Source organism: Rhinopithecus bieti, unplaced genomic scaffold, assembly GCF_001698545.2.
Source record: "Rhinopithecus bieti isolate Rb0 unplaced genomic scaffold, ASM169854v2 scaffold_35322, whole genome shotgun sequence".
Taxonomy (NCBI): domain Eukaryota; kingdom Metazoa; phylum Chordata; class Mammalia; order Primates; family Cercopithecidae; genus Rhinopithecus; species Rhinopithecus bieti.
The window spans coordinates 672941-688239 of record NW_016815256.1 but is presented as its reverse complement, the minus strand read 5'-3'; the positions used below and the strand labels follow the sequence as shown (position 1 = coordinate 688239).

The following is a 15299-nucleotide window of genomic DNA, read 5'->3' as shown; positions in this document are numbered from 1 at the left end:
TAGCACCTAGCAAGTGCAAAAAAAAAAAAAGTGTTAAATACATTAATCAATTTCAAAGGAATGGAGGAGGGCTTGGGACTGTGTCTCAGCAATCTGTGTCATGTAGGTATTTGATTAAGTCAATATATTTATGAAATCCAAGGTAACCTATCCTGGGAGCTTGATGAATGCAGTGGCTTCCCTAGTAGTCAGTGAATTTTCTGCTACGAAATCCTTCATCTGCACTGAGTTATTTTTCCCCCAGAGAACTGTACTCTCCTCTCCCTTCCCTCCCCTGCCCATCCTTTCTCCCAGTCTCTACAATGCCTGGGGCTTCTTACATTCTAATCATATCTGTTCCTGGCCGCCGAATATTTGATATCAAGTAATGTTTTCTCTGATCGAGGTTTTACAGTGGCCTTGCTTCCCAAATTGTCACAATAAGCAACTGAGGAAGAACACAAATTAGTAAACAACATTACACACAAAAACAAGGCAAGGACAGGGTAAAGATGATGGTGGACAATGAGGTGATAGATCAGGAGTTAAATGTACTGATGCACTGGAGCTAAGAGAACAGACCAGATGCTAAAGAGTATGAGTGGCCATCTTTCCCATACTCATGAATAAAATAATCTAAACATTTCATTTACAGGCCCAGGCACATCTCCTGGCATGGATAGTCACAAATCGAAGGTACAGATAACCTCAGAGAGAAGTTTCACTGTAACATTTGTTAACTCATACTTGCAAAAGATACTGGAACCAGTGTGCTGTGGCACTCACTGAGTAACTCCATGATATAATTCAGTTTTTAAAATACAACATGCCAAAGTCATTGGATGGCAACGCTTAATGAATTGTCTTCAGATTTACGTGGGATATTGTTCCTTAAGGATAAGGCTGGTTAGAGCTGCACTGCCCAGTACAGGAGGTGCCAGGCACACGTGGCAACTGAGTGCTTTATATGTAGCTGGTCTGAACTCAGACATCGTGTAAGTGTAGAATATACATCAGATTTCAAAGGCTTGGAAGAGAATGTAAAAATTTCAAGAATTTTATATTGATTATAACTGGTAACATTACATATAATATTTTGGTATACTAGGCTAAATAAAATGTTATAAAAATAATTTCATCTGTTTCTTTTACTTTTGTTATGTGGCTGTTGGAAAATCAATTACATAAATGGCTATTATGTACGGCTCACGTTATATTTCCATTGACAGTACTAGGTTCTTGGGAGATGGTTAACTCTTTAGGGATGCTGGGCACATTGGTCCGGAGTCTGCTCTTTCTAAGCTCAGAAACTAGTTCATCAAAGAGAAATAAGCTCTAGTTCATATTAACAAAAGATGCAACAGAGAACATCAATCTTTAAACTTATCAACAATTGCTGGGAGATGGAACAGATACCCTTCTGGTACTAGCGAAGGTTCCTTACTTGACTACTTATATAGCCAAGACATCCCCATTCTGTCATGGAGATACTGGCAGGACAAAGCAAACTATTAACCAAGAATTGTGCTTGACAAGGATAAAATGTAAGCAAATGAGTCAGAGTCTGATGGGATACTACACCCACAGAGCCAGGGCTCAAGAAGTTTCTAAATTAGAGAAGCAAGGGCCTAGAAAAATCTCTAAAAGCATTTTAGAATACAGACCAAAACTTTCTATCCTCCCACATCAAGTTTTTATTCAAACATGCACATTTATAAGAGGAATTCAATCCATCTTATATGTACAGATATTTTCCTCTTAAAGTCGCAAAGTGACTCCAAATCTAAAAAGAATGCATTTAAAAGAATTACAAATACGAAAATATTCTATCTCTATGGTTTTAGTTTCCAATTTTTTTATACTTCTACATAAGACAATCTCGTCCCCCTAGAAACTGCTATGTATATTAACACCATCCAGCTAATTTTCCACCTGTATTTCATAAAAATTACCAAAATTCTACACTATTTCTGATTCCATTTTTTAAGACACAAGAAAATTCCCAAGATTTTATTTCTTACACAAGTGCTATTGCTACATTGTACAAAGAGAAGAACTTAAACTGAATATAGGATTGTTATCACAGGTTCCTTAAAAAAAAAACCCCATCTATTGTTATAATTCTTATTCATTTTATTTTTAGAGATGGGGTCTAACTATTGCCCAGGCTGGAGTGCCGTGGCATGATCATAGCTCACTGCAGACTCCAAATCCTGGGCTCAAGAGATTCACCTGCCTCAGTTTCCTGAGTAGCTGGGACTACAGGTGCATGCACACACCTGGCTAATTTGGAGGCATGGGAGGTGTGGGTGGGGGAGGCGGGGGGGGCTTGGTGGGGGGGAGGCCCGGGTGTGGAGGCCAAGGAGGGAAGAATAAGGGATGGAGGCCTGGCTATGTTGCCCAGACTGGTCTCAAACTCCTGGCCTTAAGTGATCCTCTCACCTTGGCCTTCCAAAGCACTGGTATTACAGGCATGAGCAACTGGGCCCAGCTTCTTGTTCTTTTTACTTTCAGAAGTTGACACTATGATTCTGAGATACTGTCTACTCTGAGAGTCTATAGCCCTCTACGTACTTACAATAGATGACCCAATGAATGATGCCACCTTTTGTTTACAGCTGTTGTTCTCTGGGACTTCATAATAACATTGCTAGGCAAATAGAGAAAATACAAGATCTTTAAAAATTAAAAGGAACCTAGAGTAAAAATTAAGTGATAATCTCCACCATCCCAGTATCACCATGCTGGGACTATCATTTCACCCTAAACAAATGCAAAGGCATGACACAACTACACGGGATGCAGAGACACATTCCTGTTAGGCAACTCTGACAAAAAAGGCTCAAGTGGTTCTACCTGCTCCAGAATCACTAAGACACTTTTTTCCTGGAAACCTTGGTACTGTCATTTTAAATAATTGCTAGGTATAGAAATACATAGAATTATCAAAAGTTAACTCTCCCTCCCACAAAGTGGTTAATTTTACATGTAAAATAAAACAGCCCTCAAAATGTAAACCTTGCTATTCTTAATGTGTCTGTAATAAATCATGAGATCAGGCAGCCCTCTTCTAGGACTGGCATAAGGAACAAATCAAAACACAGATTGCTCTGTATTTGTTTCTACTGCTGCTCTATCAAGTTACCACAAAGTCAGTGGCTTAAAAGAACACATATTTTTTCTCCTACAGTTCTGGAGGTCAGAAGTCCCAAATGGATCCCTCTGAGCTAAACATCACACTGTCAGAAGGACTGTACTCCTTTCTGGAGGCTCCATGGGAGAGCTCATTTCCTTGCTTCCTCCAGCTTCTGGAGACTGTGTGCATTCCTTGGCTTGTGGCCTCCTTCCATTTTCAAAGCCAGCAATGGATGTTTGAGTTTTTCCAATAATGTCAACTCTCCTGCTGTGACTCTTCTGCTTCCCTTTTCCACTCAGAAGATCCCTGTGATTACACTGGGCTCACCCAGATGATCCAGGATAATGTTAATATCAACATCAGCTGGTCAGCACCCTTAACTCCATCTGCAACCCGAATTCCCCCTTCCATGCAGGATGAGTGAGAATTCCTTATCTGAAATGCTTGAGACCAGCAGTGTTTTGGATTTTTTTAATTTTGGAGTATTCTCATTATTTTTCATATACATCTTATACACACAGATTGAAGGTAATTTTGTATGTTTTAAATAATTCTGTGCATGAAACAAAGTTTTGACTGTTTTAACTATGACCCATCATGTGACATTAGGTGTGCAATTTTTCATTTACAGTGTCACACTGGCACTCAAAAAGTTTCAGATCTTGGAGCATTTTCGATTTTCGGATTAGGAATGTTCAAGCTATATACCATAACAGATTCATAGGTTCTGGGAATTAAGATGTGAACATGTTTGGAGAGCCATTATTTTGCTTACTACCATCTCCAACAGTAATTAGAAAACAAAGAAACCTCAAGTGTACAAGCTACTCCCTTCCAATAAAGATTTTTAACTATTTTAATTTACAACAAATGAAAACCCTAAAGCTAAAATATAAAACGAATGCTGTTAGGACAAGAGACCCGAGATCGCTGCTCATCTTGCTTAGCTGAGTGTGCTCAGTGGGGAATGGGAGAATACATGCTTCCTTCCCAGACCATCACCAGGGTCGACCATGCACTCAGCTTTTACAGAGAAATGCTTGATAACACCATAGTGAAAATTAGTATCAACGTCTTTTTTCTTTTTTTGAGAAAGGATCTTGCTCTGTCGCCCAGGTTGGAGGGCAGTGGCGCAATCTCAGCTCACTGCAGTCTCAGCCTCCCAGGATAAAGCAATCCTACCACCTCTGCCTCCCAAACAGCTGGGACTTCAGGTATGCACCACCAGGCCCAGCTAATTTTTGTGTTTTTTTGTAGAGGAGGGGTTGCATCATGTTGCCTGAGCTAGTCTCAAACTCCTGGACTCAAGCCATCCACCCACCTTGGCCTCCCAAAGTGCTAGGACTATAGGTGTGAGCCACAGTGCCCAGTCTATCAATGTCTTTCAATAGCAATATTGAAATACATAATCTAATTGTAATCCGCCACATGGTAAATCACAGAGTTGATCATATGTTTGAACAGGTGCAATTTTTTCTTTGGCAAAATTGCATATACAAGGACACAAATAGGGCCCAAACTGTGAGAAACATGCTAGATTCCACAAGCAACAGTGCACTGATTAGACTCTGCAGTAAGGCTGCCTGCTTTCAAAATCTAATTCAACTATTTACCACCTGTGTGGCCTTAAGTAAGTGACTTAACCTCGCTGTGTCTCAAGTAGGGATCCTTAAAGCGAATTTTAGGAGTAAATGAGTAACAGTTTTAAGTACTTAGAACAAACCCTGACACATAGTGAAAATAAGTATTTGTTAAATAAACTTTTAAATGTTCCTGCTTGCTGCTTATAACTTGCCAGTCAAACTATATTTCAAGGGAGCAAACTTCTGAGTCCTAGCTAATTTAGCATATGGCATATATTTTATATATATGTAAATATATTCAATTACATTCATGCAGAATAAGTGGTATATTACACTAACCAAAACAATACACTTTGTTGCTATTAAAGTTTGGTAGCAATTACTGGGGTAGTAATAACTGGGTGGTTCAACAACTCGCTGAACAAATGCAAATGTCAGAAGACAGTAGCAGCTGTGTTAAATAAACTGTCTCAGGGCCTCCTAAAGAAAGACGCACAGCATTGGCGAGGACAGTAGGGTTTGTGATTCTTAGTGGCCCAGGCACTTTCTGGGACAGTGGTGTTCATGGTACAATACTCCCCAGAAGCCTAAGCTCTGTGAGGGACAGTACCAGTTGTGCTAGACTACCGCTACCAGCATCTGCTAAGAGGGCAGGCATATTGTGACTGTGGCTTCAAAAGCTTTTCAGCATTCACAGCTGATGTTATACACTTCTTATGAAAGTTCTTGAATTCAATGGCAGTGTACAACGAACTTCAATCATTTTATTTTAACCCCAAAGGAAAGGGGGCAGGGAAAAATACGGGACAGGTTCCAGCTCCTATTAGCACAGCCAAGATGTAACACATGGATGTGGACATACCATTCCAAAAGAAACATGCTACCTTAACGAGAAAGAATGGTTCCATTTGACACAATAGGACTGAACTCTTTTAAAAGTTAGAAGTGCAGCTTATATGCAGAAAACAACGATCGCTGAGCCCTTGAATATTTACTGTGAAGCAGGCTTTACTCTCAATGTTTTACACACAGGGAGCCATGTAATTCGTATAGTCACTTTATGGGGTAAATATTATTTTACTCCCGTTATGCAGCCAGGAAAGAGAGGTTCACCTGTGGAAGCTGCTCCAGGGCATCTAGTGGTGAGCAGCAGTGCTGTGACTCAAGTCCAAGCCCGCCTAAGCCTGTCAGGGTTCACCTCTGGCATAATTTCATGATCTTAAGGCAGCACAGACCAGAGAAATGTTCCACGAGAATGTACACATACAGTCCTATATCAAACTATGTCTCTCAAAACCCAATATATCGCTGAAGCTAGTGGAGAGAAGACAGAAAGCTATGTAGGGTACTGGGAAGTGTATGGCATTAGAATCATTTGGGCCTGCCCTCAAATCCCTGCTCCACTTCCCACCAGCTCTGTACCCTTGGCTACTTTAAGGTTACTTTTTTTTTTTTTTTTTTTTTGAGGCGGAGTCTCGCTCTGTTGCCCAGACTGGAGTGCAGTGGCCAGATACTCAGCTCACTGGCAAGCTCCCGCCTCCCGGGTTTACGCCATTCTCCCTGCCTCAGCCTCCCGATAGCTGGGACTACAGGCGCCCGCCCCACGCCCGGCTCAGTTTTTGTATTTTTAGGTAGAGACGGGGTTTTCACCGTGTTAGCCAGGATGGTCTCGATCTCCTGACCTCGTGATCCGCCCGTCTCGGCCTCCCAAAGTGCTAGGATCACAGGCTTGAGGTTACTTTTGCCTTGTTTCACCTTTAAACACTTTCTTAATTATTTCTATACCTCCAGAGTGGATAGAATTTCCATTTTTGCAGAGCTGTCTGAAGATGAAGATAGCAGTTCATTTAATCTTCACTAGTATTTACGGTATCATTATTTAACCACCACTATTTATCAACACTAACTCCATCTTCTGTGTTTGGGGAAGCTTGGAGAAGCCACACAATTGACCTCTCTCTCTTTCAAAGACAGAACTTCACATTCAACTAATGCTGCAAGTCTTCCTGAACGGTCTCCACCTCTGTTTGGAAACAGGATGCTATCTAAGGTCTAATACCTAGAATCTATGAGGAACTTAAATACACAAGCAAAAAAAAAAAAAAAAAAAAACCCATTAAAAAATGGGCAAAGCCACAAACTGACGCTTCTCAAAGGACAACATACACACAGCCAACAAGCATATGAAAAAATGCTCACCATCATTAATTACTAGAGAAATGCAAATCAAAACCACAATAGATACCATCTCACACTAGTCAGAATGGCTATTATTAAAAAGTCAAAAACATGCCGGCAAGGTTGCAGAGAAAAGGGAACACTTATATACTGCTAGTGGGAATGTAAATTAGCTCAGCTAATTACTGTGGAAAGCGGTTTAGAGATTTCTCAAATAACTGAAAACAGAACTACCATTTGACCCAGCAATGTTATTACTAGATATACACCCAAAAGAATAAAAATCATTCTACCATAAAGATATATGCACACATATGTTCATCACAGCACTATTCACAATAGCAAACACATGGAATCAACCTAGATGCCCATCAACAGTGGACTGGGTAATGAAAATGTGGTACATACATACCATGGAATACTATGCAGTCATAAAAATGAATGCAATCGTGTCCTGTGCGGCAACATGCATGTAGCTGGAGGCCATTATCCTAAGTGAATTAATGCAGGAACGGAAAACCAAATACTGAATGTTCTCACTTATAAGTGGGAGCTAAACACTGAGTACACATGGACCCTAAGAAGGGAACAACAGACACGGGGGCCTACTTCAGGGTGGGAGGAAGGTGAAGACTGAAAAACTACCTATCAGTTACTATACTATCTGAGTGACAAAATAATATGTGCATCAAACCCCTGTGACACACAATTTACCCATGTAACAAACCTGCACACCCAAAATAAAAGCTGGAAGGAAAAATAAAGGAATTGTGTGGCTGAGCAGGGTGGCTCATGCCTGTTATTCAAGCACTTTGGAAGGCTGAGGTAGGAGGATCGCTTGAGTTCAGGTATTCAAGACCAACCTGGGCAGCATAGCAACACTCTGTCTCAATTTTAAAAGTAAAATAAAATAATATAAATAGTAAATAGGGGTATAGTGAAAGAAAAGACTGTACTTATAAAAGTAACAATTCAGTTAAAGTTTCTTCTTTAAAAAAATGTGCACAAGTTTGGTTTGAAAGTTTAAGGTGAGATATCAATTTAAATAACTATAAACACAAAATTATAAGGCTGAATTTCAAATTGTATAGGAGTTTGTCAATAGAGGGAAAACCAATTATAAAATAACTCATCTGATTTGGCTTTAATTATATTAGCTGTTTCTTTAAATTTTGCTTTGAATTACAAGTCATTGTTAGAAATTAATAAAGTGAACCGATCTGGGTATCCGTATGAAGTGGCTGAAATGAACACTACTCATATTCTAACATCCTTTATCAAAACCTTAAGGACAAATTAACACTGGAAATCAAAATAGAAAACCGAAGGAAAAACTAAAATTTTGACTCAGTAGCAAAGATGTGATATTATTGTAAAACTTCAGAATGTTTCAAGAAATGCTTTATATTTATAACGAAAATAAACTAACGGAAATTTCTCACGCTTTGATTAAATCACCCCCAAAATGTCAAACAACAAATGTGTAACGTTTTAAAAAACAGGTGACCTATTTAAAATTGATGGAACTTATTCTAAAGCTAGTGATAAGGCTGCTAAATGCAACACCTGAAAGTCATTCATCTATCTCACTGGGTTCTAATGCTTCATCAAACCGTAGAAGTAGAAAGTCCTTCAGAGAGCTCCTTGGCAAAATTAGCAGCCCTCCATTCTGCTATACCTCCCCACAAAAGACATTTAGCTTCATAGCTAATAAAAAATAACAAACGCAAACAGTACTTTAAGAAAGTTTGTATGTTCCCTTTTCAACAGATAAATTCCTTGCATAATGAGCTACTGATCCACTGTGCGGCTCCACAGAGAAAGTTGATCCTATTGCTGAAGTCTTATGAGACACACTAAAGGAACTCAGAAATTAGGACTCTGGAATTTTAAATTAAAGAGACAGGGAACAGTTCTCTAATTCAGAATACAGTTTAGAAAAAAGGGCAGCTAAATTAAACATTATGTTTCACTTTTAAAAATGCAAAATAACTGAAATAATCATGAACGTGTAGACAGATATCGCCATAAAGATTTAATACAGAGCTGCTTAAAATAGTGAACACTAGAAACAAACTAAGTGTTCAGCAATTGGGGATTGCTTGAGACACAACCACGTAACAGAAAACTAAAAATGATGCTGTGTACAAGTATGTTAGTGACACACAGTTGTCCGTGTTTGGATGAGGAGAGAAAACCTAAGTTGGAACACAGAGAACGAACCCATTTTTGTAGAGATAAATTTTAGCTGTGCAACTTCAGGAAAGTTACTTAATTTCCCTAAAACAGTTTTATCCTCAGTAAGAGAAGGTAATAAGAGTACCTACCTCACTAGATTGGAGTGGGAATTACAAGAGATTTGATATATAAAGCAACTGTCACGTTGCCTGGCCCATAGTAAGATCAATACTTGTTAGCTGTTTGTGCACAGGGGCAAAAACGAAGGAGATAGTTGCTACCCAAGACTTACAGCCCAGTAGAGACGTAATCAAGAGGGGGCAGATATAAATGTTAAATGATTTTCTGGGTGGTGAGATTATGGCTGATTTGTTTTGCCTACACTTATAAATTTCCATAAGTAACACATTACTTATAATATGGGGAAAACTAATAAATTGGAATACTCACACACTGATAATCCTCTTAAAAATGTACCAGTGTTTTGTTCACAGCAAGTAAATCTTTTTTTGTTTTGTTTTGAGACAGAGTCTAGCTCTGTCGCCCAGGCTGGAGTGCAGTGATGGAATCTCAGCTCACTGCAACCTCCACCTCCTGGGTTCAAGTGATTCTCCTGCGTCAGCCTCCCGAGTATCTGGGACTACAGGCGAGCACCAACGTGCCTGGCTAATCTTTGTATTTTTAGTAGAGACGGAGTTTCACCATATTGGCCAGGCTGCTCTTGAACTTCTGACGTCAAGGGATCTGCCTGCCTCAGCCTCCCAAAGTGCTGGAATTACAGGCATGAGCCACTGCGCCCAGTCACACAGCAAATATATCTTAGTTGAGCTGAGCTGACCCTTCAGATTTCATTTAAACAAGCTTGCTTTGAATATTTAAAATTATTTAAACCGAAGAGCTATCACTTGTCCATAATATTTTACTGGGTAAAGCAAGAAGGCATACTTTTATTATTCAGCCTCATAAAGAATTTATGAGCCCCTATTCAAGACCATTCAGAATGCCACCAGATCTTCTATTATCAGTGGGAGGCAGCCTATGACAGCCGAATCACTTCTTGTCTCTTCCCAAGTCCCCAGCACTCTCCTTTTTTGACTCCTTTTTCCCCCTCTTGATAATCACAGCCTGAGGTCTCTACTGGACTGTAAGCCTTGTGGTAGCAACTATCTCCTCCTTCCTTAGCATTGCTAGCCCCTAGCACGGTGGCTGTTATGTAGTTGTTGCACACTAAAGTTTCAGCAAATAAATATCTGGTACTAGTAGTTCAAGACAAAGCCTTCAGTTTCTCCATTGAGACAATGCGCTAAAGGTGAGTAAGTAATTGTTTAGTCTAAAACTGTCCAAAACTCTCAGTAATTATTCCTTCAAAAAAGAAACATCTCACCTCAAAGTATCACTTTAAAAGAAAGTTCTCACTGGTATTCCATTGTCTATTTTAATAGTTCTAAGATTATTTCTATTTTTTCCCTATATTTTGTTTAAAGTCCCACAAAAATCTCAAAGAGCTTAAGTAAACTTGCTCAAAGGAACACAGCTTCTCAGAGAGCCTTAGGCCTCCTGGACTCCCATGTCCATGATCTCACTACACGGTACGCTGGTAACACAGCTCCCAGATCTTCCACCCTATAAGTTGTTATAGTTATGGTAAGAGTACATGTCTTCAAAAACACGTGCACAGTGCTAAAGTTTCTTCCAAACATTTCCTAGGGCTTTTACAAGATTCTGGAAGGGGAGAAACTCAGAACAGGGTGCAGCCACCTCAAGGTGTCCAAGTGCTTCCCTCTAGATTCACAAGTCAACCAGCTTTACTTAAAAATGAAACCAAACGAACCAAATTAAACATTAACTTGTAAAAAAAAAAAAAAAAAAAAAAACCCAAAAAACAAAAAAACAAAACCACTTCAACCAGACTATTGTGAAGTAAGAATTTCAGAAGACCAAGGAAAGGGCCATAAAGAGGACATTTTGCACTGCTTGCACTGCTTCTTTAGAGAGAGAGAAAAAAAAGGTAAAGGTAAAGTTTGCTTCCTACACATTCTTCCTGTAAATTCCAGGTTGTCACTTTCAGCCATTGCTCTGACATTGTTTAAACAGTAAATGGCAGTTCCCATGACACAGGATGAAAACCATAACCTTCTCAGGTATCCGTACTAAAATGTTTAACTTGCTGAAAACATCACTTCCCAATCTAAAGAACTTGCCACAGCATTTCACACGCTAACCCTCGGCCCACCAGGCTTATAAGAAGGACATTCTGTGGAAATTAATTGGTTATTAGCTAAGCCAGCTGGAACATACTATTATTTATATATAAACAGCTACAATTTATTGGGGTCTGCTTTGTACCAGACATTATGAGAGGTCTTTTGCGCTTTAATCCTCATTATTATCCTCATTATTAATCCTTATTTAATCCACTTTATTATCTGAAGTAGAAATAATCCCATTTTACTGGTTCAGAATGTTTAATGTACCTGAGCACCCACCGTTAACACAGAAGACTGGAAATGAAACCAAGCATTTGAAAAGTTAGGTACAGATTCAAAATCCACGCCGAATCCAGTGACACTAAACAGCTGAATCTCTTCAAAACATAACACACACGTCAAAATGATTTTAAGGTCATTTTAGAGCACGCAAGACTTGAAATAGAGGAATGGCAACATTAATAAAAAAGACTACAGGACATAACATTTTGAGTTGGTTTCAAGCCGCGGATAAGTAATGATTATCCATACTGCTGACTGGATGTTGACAGGGGTTCACTGCCCCTTATTTTCGCTGAGAAACCAAGTCTTCCCCTCCCTAAGGGGAGCAGCTCTGAAATGCCACACGTTGAAGGGTTTCGGTGTGGGCTGCCCAAGAGCTGGGCTGTTACTGTTCACACATCATCAGTAAGTGCCTCTCAAAAAAGAAAAAAAAAGAAAGAAAGAAAAGCAAACCACACACAGTTCCTCCTCCACCACCTGACCACCTGAACTTCAGCCCTGACCTCCAGAGTGGTTCTGGACAATCTGTGGTTTATAACCTGTGCCCTTTCAACGCCAGTACCAAGGTACCCGAAATGGGTTGCAAATGAATGCGCTGACTGCTCAGAGGAAGGAGACTAAGGCACACATCTCTCCACCAGACCACAAAATCGAGGAAGGATGCCCTGGGTAGGGAGGGTGGGGGCCGGATTAGAGCCACGTCCCCGCTTCGCAATCCACCTTTCCCCTCCCGCGCTTCGGAGGACTCGCCGCTCCCCAGCCCATCCTCCTCCTGGCCCCTCCGCGCGCTCCTTACCCGCTGGTTGCCGGGGCTCCAGACACTCCCAGCTGAAGGCACTTGCTCCCGGGAAGGGGATCTGCCACGGGATGGAGCCCGCTGCCGCAGCAGCCGCGGCCAGGTCCGGGCGTCACCACCCCCGGGCCGAAGCCGCTAGAAAGTTTGCTCGGGGTCTCGCCCTCCCACGCCGCGGCCTGACTAGGGGAAGCAGCTCTCCAGGTCCCTCCCGCGGCCGCCGCCTCCGAGGCCGCACTCGGCGGCGCTGCAGCACCGGCCAGGCTCCGAGCGGCCGAAGGCGGCTCCGTGCGCGCCGAGGGCTGGGTCTCCCCGCCCCACTCAACCCACGGCGCGGCGCTCAGTGTTGACCGCGGCCCCGCGCCCGCTCTCCCCGCCCGCCGCGCGCGGCCCGCTCCCTGCACCCTGCGCCCAGCGCGCTCCTGACATCATTCATTCTCTCACACCCTCGCCCGCCCACTCCATTTCCAAACAGTGACTCACCCGTCGGCCCGGTGGCAGCAGTGCCTGTTCCTGCTGCCGTGGCTCTCCAGGCGCAGAGTGGAGCTCGAAAAACCTGCGCGACTTCTTAAGAAGAAAATCCCAGCCGACTCTCCCCTCGCGGCTGTTTAAGGTGCAGAGAAGGAGGGGCTTGGCAGGCAGGGCAGTTTGGCTCCCGGCCGAAAGGCTGAGGGCCTGGAACTGACCTCCCCGAGCGGCAACAGAGATCAATCTGGGAAAGTTCTTTGGGTGCCACTCCCAGCAACTTTCAGGGGTGGGGCTGGAACGGGATCCCCCACCCCCGCACCCCGCCTGTTTCGGAAACTGCTTCCGTGTGAGTGGGCTTGGGAGCGCCAGCGTTGATTCAGAGGGTTGACCGGTGTTGACCGGGCCTAGGTCAAAGAGGTGGGTTTCCAAACCTCCAGCGCTGCCTGGCAAGGTTAGTCATCAGTCCCTATGGTGTGAGCTGGAAGGGTGCTCCAAGCTAATGAGGCTGGCAGCATTGTCCCTTTTATGCCTAACCATCGTGTCATTTTTCTGTTAATTGATTTACTTCTCACTTAAGGAACCGTAACCAAAATAAACAGTGGAAGTAGTTATTTGCTTAACTGAATACTGCGCTTTTCCACAGCTTTTGGGGCCCAAGGCAGCCGTGCGTGGTTTCTTCGAAGGCCTCAGTAGTTTTTTTTAAAGGGGGATTGCTATATTTAAAATGGTAACGGTTCTACATTGTCCTGGAGTTGCTATTCATACACCTGCTGGGCAGTTTTCAAAGTAAACGATGGCAGTCTCAAGGACTCTCACTAGGAATGACCAATCTGAGGGAATTTGGCTAAATCTTTATTGACATAAATATTTTACATTAATGTCTGCTTCTGGACAAGGTAATTATGTTTAGAATTTGCACTGGTTTATGGGTGCTTCCATATAATCAACAAAAATAATGACGGGAATCTTTGGGTTTCTAGTGCAGGTATCATGTGGGTCAACAATCATTTGTCTGTGGTTCTTAAAGATGACAGTAACAGAAAAGAATATACAAGGCAGGCAGTCCCCAAACTCACAACTTTAAGATGTTGTCACCGTACAGGCAACCAAAGAATGGACAAATGGGATCATATTAAGCTAAAAAGCTGCTGCACAGCAAAGGAAACAACAAAGTGAAGAGACAACCCACAGAATGGGAACTATCTATCTGACAAAGGATTAATAACCAAAATATATGAGGAGCTCCAGCAACTCTATAGGAAAAAACAAACAACAACAACAACCAAAAAAAAAAACAACTAATAGCCTGAGTAATAAATGGGCAAAAGATCTGAATAGACATTTCTCAAAAGAAGACATACAAATAGCAAACAGGTATATGAAAAGGTGTTCAGGCAATAACAAATGCTGGCGAGGTTGTGGGGAAAAAAGGGAACCTCGTGTTTGTAGGAATGTAAATTAGTATAACCACTATGGAGAACAGTATGGAAGTTCCTCATAAAACTAAAAATAGAGATACCGTATGACCCAGTAATCTCACTGCTAGGTATATACACCCAAAAAGGGAAATCAGTATATCAGAGATACCTGCACTCCTATGTTTATTGCAGCACTATTCACAATGGCCAAGATTTGGAAGCAACCTAAGTGTCCATCAACAGATGAATAGATAGAGAAAGTGTTACATATACCCATGGAGTACTATTCAGCCATAACAAAGAATGAGATCCTGGCATTTGCAACAACATAGATGGAACTGGAGGTCATTATGTTAAATGAAATAAGCCAGGCACAGAAAGACAAATTTCACATGTTGTCACTTATTCGTGGGAGCTAACATTTAAAACAATTGAACTCATGGAGATAGAGAGTAGAATGATGGTTACCAGAGGCTGGGAAGCGTAGGGGGGATGGTTAATGGGTAAAAAAAATATATATATAGTTAGATAGAGTGAATAAGACCTAGTATTTGATAGCAAAATGGCAACTACAGGCAACAGTAATTGTGCATTTTAAAATAACTAAGAATATAATTGGTTTGTGACATAAAGAAAGGATAAATACTTGAGATGGTAGATACCCCATTTACCCTGATGTGATTATTACACATTATATGCCTATATAAAAATATTGTGTGTACCCCATAAATATATATACCTATTATGCACCTACAAAAATTAAATTAAAAAAAAATTTTTTTTGAGATGGAGTCTTGCCATGTCACCCAGGCTGGAGTGCAGTGGCGTGATCTCAGTCCACTGCAACCTCCACCTCCTGGCTCAGCCTCCTGAGTAGCTGGGATTACAGGTGAGCGCCACCACGCCCAGCCAATTTTCATATTTTTAGCAGAGACGGGGTTTCACCATGTTAGTCAGGCTGGTCTCCAATGCCTGACCTCATGATCCACCCGCCTCGGCCTCCCAAAGTGTTGGGATTACAGGTGTAAGCCACTGCACCCAGTTCCCCCAAAATTTTTTTTAAAAAATAAAACCAAA

General features: G+C 41.6%; 1 protein-coding gene across 3 annotated transcripts in view; it reads right to left on the bottom strand.

Moving 5' to 3' along the window:
* The window catches only part of SGMS2 (sphingomyelin synthase 2), a 113441-nt gene extending 100205 nt beyond the window's left edge, over positions 1 to 13236 (bottom strand). For all 3 annotated transcript variants that reach the window (XR_001881659.1, XM_017853068.1, XM_017853067.1), the window contains exon 1: positions 12820 to 13236. The gene's annotated coding sequence lies outside the window, so the exon portion shown is untranslated. The remainder of the gene's footprint in view (positions 1 to 12819) is intronic.
* Between the last annotated feature and the right edge of the window lie 2063 nt (positions 13237 to 15299).